The following is an 8629-nucleotide window of genomic DNA, read 5'->3' as shown; positions in this document are numbered from 1 at the left end:
ACATTAAAAATTAGTTTGCACTTATCTGTAACAATTTAAGGTTTATTTACCATGTTTTTGTTTAATGCGTTCTACTTTTTCTGCTTTGTTTTTTGTTAGAATGATCAAGATGTTTTTATTTTCTAAGCTGCCAATAAAAGTTATACACACATATATTTCCCAACTCTCCCTACGAAGAGGGCCTAGAAGCAATGATATCCCCGTAGCAATGAGCACACCTAGTATCCAGTCCAGATCTTAGTTTCTAGATACTATTTCCTCAGTAAGAGGAATGATGGCTTTTTGGACAAATGAATGATTTTAGTCCTGAGGTAAGAAAAGTACAAGATGTGCATGATATATCTCATGGTATCAGAAAATAAAGTAGTACACAAAATGATGAAACACAGGTCAGAAGGACATGGGGAGAAGTAACTAAAGGAAGTCCCAGTGAGTCAAATGTGGAATGATTTCAGCAACAAAATGAATGATGACAGTTACAGATGATAACCCAGAGAACAATTTTTTTTTTTTTTAAATCCATACATCTATAGTGATAAAAACAAAAATAAATAAATAAATGGAGGAAAGGGGGTGTTAGTCTTTTTCAATTAATGATTATAGAAATTATTAATATAAAAATCACCACTAGGCAAACACCATCTTAATATTTGTTCCAGAGGAGAATTATGTATCAATGAATACTAAAACTGGAGAGCAAAAGCATGACGATGAAAAGGATATTTACAGTCTCAAAGTATCTCCTTACAAGATAATTTTGAAAGGAAAAATCATAACTTTACAGTGCAGAGAACTGCAGACATCTTAATCAAGTGATCAAAGTTAACATCGCCACTCATAAGATACATTAGTATCATATGCCTCCTAAAAACGTACTGAGAAGAGCACATCAAGCATACCTGTGGTATTCTTACCAGAAATGCGTAACTTGAATTTAATAAGGAAACATCAAGAAAAACTAAATTAAGGGTCATTCTGCAAAATAACTGGCCAGTGATTCATTAAGTGTCAAAATTAAGAAAGACAAAAAATAAAAAGACCACGAGATTATCCCAGATTAAAAGACTAAGGATATATGACAAGGAAATTCAACATCTGATCCTGGCTTGGAACCTGGTGCAGAAAAAAATTATTGAGAACAGAAAAGCCTGAGCTAGACTCTCATACTGTGGTCCCTACACCATACCTACACCCCACCTTCCTGCCCCCCCCCCCCAAATTAGAGTCCTTTTCTAAAGAAATTTAGATAGTCTGGGATGAAATAAGTAACTGGAACTGATGTGAGAGACAAGTAAAGCCTTTCTCATTCTGACATTTATGGGTCCCCTTCAGTAATGTCCAGTAACATACTCCGCATAAAAGTCAAAGCCAGCCACGGAGCAAGTCCTTCACAGGTACAGAGATTCCAGTGAGTCATTCTATTGCCTCATTTTTATTTTTTTTAAATGTTTTTATTGATTTTTTTTTTTTTAAGAGGAGGAAAGGAAAGGGATAGAGAAATAGAAACATCGATGAGACAGAAACATCATTGATCGGCTGCCTCCTGCACGGCCCTCCTGGGGATCGAACCCTTAACCCGGCATGTGCCCTGACCGGGAATCGAACTTTGACCAATTGGTTCCTGTGATGACGCTCAGCCACTAAGCCACACGAGGCCAGGCAATTGCCTCATTTTTAAATATAAACATCCAACCAGAGATCAGCAAACATTTGGAAAAAACAAAATGGCAGAGTAAGGCCAAAACTGATACACACACACACCAGAATAAACATAGTGAACAAGATAATTTTTAAAAAGAAAGTTTAATCTTATTAGTAACCTCAGAGGTAGTGAAAAATATTTCATCCATATAGAGTAATATACTGCAAAATGAAACGAGATAAGGGGTCTTGTCTACTTCATACCTATTATACCCCATCCTCTACCTCTTCCACCAGTTTACCCTTTTTTGCTGTGGCAAGGAGCTTTACAGTTACAATGTGAGAGCACATGCCGCTCACTTCCTGCACCACGGCGTCTTTGACATCACGGCATGCATCTGCTGAGGGAACACCCCTAACACCCAGGCATAACCTAACCATGCCCAGTAGCAGCCCTCTCCCAGCCTCGGGGGTCATTTGCGGGTATATACCAAACGGCTTCTCACTGGGTCCGTGGGCTTAATTCCAGTTGCTCACCATGACCATTAGCTGAGTAACATACTTCCTGTTTCATCGCTCCCTGACCCCTACTCCTATACCCTAGGCTTTTTCAAAATAAACTCTTGAATTCTAATTCTTTTCTCAGGCTCTGCTTCCTGAGGACACTGACAAAGTCTGCACCAAAACTGGTTCTAATTAGTAGACCTACAAGATGAGACTTGGGAATTGCGTAAGTCACTGAAACAGGCAATAACAATCTCATTGCTGGTAACATGTATGGTGATGATAACTCCTAGCACTCTGTAAAATCACAATTTATAAGATTCAGGGGAGCGAGGAATTGGGGTGAGGTACATGGGAAGGTAAAGTATTGACTTATGGACAGTATGGAGAACAATGATAATTATATAGTTTATAGAGTGAAAGGGCTTTATTAACAATCTTAGAACCTTATAAAAACAGGCTGTTTAGCCCTGGCCAGTGTGGCTCAATGGTTAGAGCTTCAGTGTGCACACCTCAGGGTCGCAGGTTCGAGTCCTAGTCAAGGGCACATACCTGGGTTGCATTCCTCACCCCCAGTCAGGGCACATGTGGGAGGCAACCAACTGATGTGGCTCTCACATGAATGTCTCTCTCTACCCCCACCCCCCCACTCCCTTCCACTCTCTAGAATCAATGGGGGAAAAATATCCTCCAGTGAGGGTTAACAAACAAAAGAACAAAACAAAACAAAACAAACCAGGCTCAGTGTAAAGAAATACCAAAATATGCTCTAAAAGTAAAAAAAGTTCATTGACAGTGTTTAGAGAGACTTTTCTTCTGCTTAGGTAGGAAAAGAGTGAGACCCTGAGGACTGGGGTGGGGGAACAAGCCTGAAAATCTTGAATTCTCAGATTCTTCTTGGTTCTGCTTCTGAGGATAGTGGAGACATTTCTATTAAGGGTCATGGTAAGGTCTCCACTGAACTTAAAGCTATGATTATCACATGGTCGTTTTGGACTCCTCATATCAGTGGGAGAGTAGGCAAAGAAAATAGTTGTCAGTGGGGACTACTGACCCTGACAACATTAAGGAACTAGGATCACAATGACATGATAGGGAAGGAAGGGCCTTATCCAAGCCCCAGGAGATGCAGAGGGGTGCCTAAAATTCAGAGGGGTGGTAACACAGTGCCGAAGGATAACTCTAAGAGTATGCTTGTGGCAACCATGACCCAAGAGTAAGGTACCTTAGGAATAAAGGTTCATGCCTTCCAATCAGACTAGCAATTTAGAACATATCAGTAGCTAGCCCTGAAAGGGAAATATGGGATTTGTAGTAGAGGAAGATGATGATGAATACTAATTATTCCCTCAGGACAAGACACAGCAGTGGCGATAAAAGCCTGTTTTTACCAACTTTTCCTTGTAACTGTTGAATTTGGCAACTATATTGAAAACTCTGATTGGACTTAAGTGAGGGCACCAAAAGAGAGCATTTCAAAGGTGAATTACATTGATCTTTTTGCCCTTCTCCTGTCTCCACTCCTCCCTCCTCACCCTTCCAACTTCCTTCAGCCAATGCACTGTCAACTAGCTTCCTTGAGGAGATAAGACACTGGCACTTTTCAGCGGCACTGCACAATCTACTTTCTGCTCCTGTCTCTCCTGTTACTATGTGGGACATCTGTGAGAAACTGCATTGATTCTCACTAAATATCAAATTAGTGCAGCGTTGTCACCATATAGGAGATAAAAGCCAGTAAATACATTCTCGCCTCTACCGTTGTTCAGGTGGACTGATCTGAGGAGTGTTCTATGTACCACTTCAGATGGCCCCAGCAGGATAGAGACCAATTATCCACAGCAATGACCAGCTCAGTCATGCACCCTGGTACTGGCTTTCCCTCCTTCCTTGTTCACTTGCCTTGTCCCACACTCCTGTTTTACAGGATCAGTTCCAGAAATAAAATACTAGTATGCAAGCCCTCCACTTGGTTTCAGCTTTCTGAGGGAAACTAGGCTAAGAGAGGTATCGTTAGGAGATAAAAATAGTTGCTAAAATTAAAATACATAAAATCAAAAGAGATGTTGAAACATGACATAAAGGAAATCTCTTTGGGAAAAAAGACATAGAAAATCAGAACAGACCCATTACAATGAATAAAATTGAAGCAATAATCAAAAAACTCCCAACAAACAAGTCCTGGGTCAGATGGCTTCACAGCTTTTTTTTTTTTTTTTAACCAAAGATTCAAAAAACTAACACCCATTGTTCTTAAACTATTCCAAAAATCTCAAGAGGAGGAAAGACTCCCAAGTACATTTTAAGTGGTCAGCATTATCCTAATTCCAAAACCAGATAAAGACACTACGGAGAAGGGTAATTACAAGCCAATAACCCTGATAAACACAAATTAGCAAACTGGATCCAGCAATACACCACAATAAAGTGGGATTTACCCCTGGGATGCAAGGTTGGTACAATATCCACAAGTCAATTAACGAGATACAACACATAAACAAAACGAATAAAAATCATATTATCATATAAGAGATGGAGAAAAAGCTTTTGACAAAATCCAGCACCCATTTATGATAAAAACTCTCAGCAAAGTAGGAAAAGAGGGAACATACCTCAGCATAATAAAGGCCATATATGACAAACTCGCAGCTAACATCATACTCAATGGAAAAAAGGTAAAAGTGTTTCCTTTAAGATCAGGTACAAGACAGGGATGTCCGCTTTCATCACTCTTATTTAACTTAGTATATAGTACTGGAAGTCCTAAGCACAGCAATCAGACAAGAAAAAATAAAAGGCATCCAAATTGGAAAGGAAAACGAAAACTATCATTATTTGCAGATGACATGATACTTTACAGAGAGAACCCCAAGAAGTCTACCAAAAACTACCACAATAAATCAATTCAGTAAAGAAGGATACAAAATAAATATTCACAAATCAGTTGCATCTTTATGCACTAATAATAAACTATCATAAAGAAAACAATCCCACTAAAAATTGTATCAAAAAGACATAAAATACCTACAAATAAATGTAACCAAGGAGGTAAAAGACCTGTACTTGAAAAATGTTAAGACACTGAAGAAAGAAACTGAAGATATAAATAAATGGAAGCATATATCCTGCTCACACTTAGGAAGAATTAACACTGGTAAAATGTCCATACTATCTAAAGCAATCTATAGATTCAAAGCAATTTCTATCAAAATACCAATGGCTTTTTTTTTTTCACAGAACTAGAATAAATAATCCAATAATTTTATATGGAGCCACAAAACACACCAATAGCCACAGCAATCTTGAGAAAGAACAAAGGTAGAGGAATCACACTACCTGATATCAAACTATACTACAAGCATGGTAGTGGCATAAAAAAAGACACATAGATCAATAGAACAGAATGAGAGCCCATAAATAAACCCGTAACTATAAGGCCAATTAATATATGACAAAGGAAGCAAGAACATACAATGGGGTAAAGACAGCCTACTCAATAAATAGTGTTGGGAATATTGAACAGATACATGCAAAAAAATAAAAATAGACCACCTTTTCACACTACACAGGATAAACTCAGAATAAAGACTTAAATGTAAGACTGAAAACCATAAATTCCTAGAAGAAAATACAGGTAGTAAAATCAGGGACATTTCTCACAGCAATATTTTTTTGACATCTACTCAGGTAAGGGCAACAAAAGAAAAAATAAACAAGTAGTACTACACCACATCAAACGAAAAAGCTTTTGCACAGCAAAGGAAACTAATAATAAAATGAAAAAACCTAACTGAATGGGAGAACATATTCACCAATGACACATCCAGTGCAAATTAGAACCACACTGAGGTATCCCCTCACAGCTGTCAGAGTGGCTATCATCAATATAGCAACAAACAATTGTTGGTGAGAATGTGGAGAAAAAAGGAAACTCTTGTGCACTGCTGGTGGGAACACAGATTGGAGGTACCACTATGGAAAAATAGGATGGGGATAACTCAAATTGAAAATGGATCTTTATTATGACCCAGTGATTCCATTTCTTGGGATATATCCAAAGTAAGCCAAAATACTAACTCAAAAGAACATATACATGTCTATTTTCATTGTGTTATTTACAACAGCCAAGATATGAAAGCAACTGAAGTGTCAATCAATATACAAGTAGGTAAAAAAGTTGTGGTATATACATACAATGGGTTATTACTCAGTAATGAAAAGAATGGAATCTTACCATTTGGGGATAGCATGGACAGACCTAGAGGGTATTCTGCTAAGTAAAATAAGTCAGTCAGAGAAAGAAAAGTACCATATGATTTCACTTATATGTGAACCCTAAAGAATGTAATAAATAAAACAGAAAGACTCATAGTTACAGAGAACAGACTGATGGTTTCCAGATGGAAGAGCACTGGGAGCCTGGGTAAAAAACATGAAGGGATTGAGAAGCACAGATTGGTAGTTACAAAATATTCATGAGCAGATACATTATAGCATAGGGAATACAGTCAATAATATTGTAATAACTATGTATGCTGTCAGACAGGTACTTGAAATACCAGATTACTTTGTAAAGTATATATTGTCTAACCACTAGACTATACATGGAAAACAAATACAAAATAATATTGAAGGATCTCTTACCCTTTGGGACAGCATGGAGGGACCTGGAGAGTATTATGCTAAGCGAAATTAGCCAGTCAGAGGAAGACAAGTATCACATAATCTCACTTATATGTGGAATCCTATCAACAAAATAAACTGACAAACAAAACAGATCCAGAGACAATGAAGCATGCAACAGACTGATGAATCTCAGAGGGAAGGGGGGATGGGGAGGGGAGAATCAACCAAAGAACTTATATTCATAACCTGTGGGCATAGACAATGATGGGGTGAAGGCCTGGGGAGGGGATGGAAGGGGGGAGGAAGGGGGTTAATAGGGAAAAAAGGGGGAACATCTGAAATACTTTCAACAAAGATAAATAAAATTAAGTTACTGGGTGAAGACAGGAAAAAATGTTAATGAGACACTAAGTTTCTTAACACCCTAAATACAAAACATAGGTTAACATCTAAATGATTGGACACTTGAGAAAAACTCTCCTTAGTAAGGACGCTTGAAGGAAATGTTTAATATCCTTAGAACCTAGCATCATCATTTAGAACAATTTTTTATTTTTCCCAAGAGATGAGGTAGCTTCTCCAAAAATATCCAATTATATAAAAATACGGGTAGAATCTTGGCTCTATCAGTTACTACCTTGTAATCTTGGGCAAGTTATTAGCTTCTCTGGCCTGTCTTCCTATCTGTAAAAATAGAAAGTGGGGCCCTGGCAGACATGGCTCAGCTGGTTGGGCACTGTCTTATGTACCAAAGGGTTGCTGGTTCCATTCCTGGTCAGGGCACATGCCCAGGTTTTGGGCTCGATCCCCAGTTGGGGACATGCAGGAGGCAGCCGATCAATGTTTCTCTCTCCCCCCCCACTTCCCTCCCTAAAAATCAATTAAAAAAATCTTAAAAACAAAGATAGGAAGTGGGATGTTACATGAAGATGAAATATGTCAGTACAAGGAAGCACAAAGTGCCTTTGCATACTAAGTGATTAATGTGGTTTATAATTTATGATTACTATTATTTTAGAAAAATGACTAATTCTACTTACCAGCTTAACATTTTGGTGACTCCTCTACATTTTACAAATTCATCAGAGTTTAAGAACTTTAAAAACAAAACAAAACACCTTACATATTAAAACTTGTGTAACTATCTGATGAAACGATTTACCTTATATTACCAACTGGTTTAATTAAAGGCAGTGCTGAAAACAGAACCAAGGTTTCCTAACACCCAGTTTTTTTTCTGCCACATTTCAAGATTTAAAATAAATCCTTAGGCTTTACTTTTCAAATAGGTAAATAAAACTACGAGTAGTGAGTGCATGGGAAAATATTCTAAATGACAGTGAGAATATAAAAGCAACCTGACAGTTTTAAATATCCTTCAAGAGTGAAGTTCCTGTGTTCCCCTGTTCAGACCAATAAATACAGATTAAATGTAAACTTGAGAGCTATTATAATACTATGAAAAGAGGAAAAAAGTGGTCAAATTTCAAATATTCCAAGGTTTAATTATTCAAGCTAAGAAAGGCCGAAATTTCAGGTATAACCTAAGAAACTGAAATGCAAAAAAAATCTTTTTTAAACTGCTTTTCTGTGTGGCTCTCTATTTTTACATGGCTTGTTAAACTGGGAGGAACTGACAGTTAACTTAGTATCTAACTAACTATAAGAGGGTTACATTTAAAAGTAGAAAAATATCCATAAATTAGTTCACTTAACAAAGATGATTACAACAGAAAACCTGAAATAAGAAATCACTCCTGTGACCAGAACAGATCCTAAAATGTTATCAGACGAATAAATGCTTAACCAAAATATCAACATAATTCCACTGTGTACCATTAGTTCTTACATTAGAAAT

The sequence above is a fragment of the Miniopterus schreibersii genome (genome assembly GCF_964146895.1).
Source record: "Miniopterus schreibersii genome assembly, chromosome: 1".
In the NCBI taxonomy this organism is placed as follows: Eukaryota; Metazoa; Chordata; class Mammalia; order Chiroptera; family Miniopteridae; genus Miniopterus; species Miniopterus schreibersii.
This window is presented reverse-complemented; position numbering follows the sequence as displayed.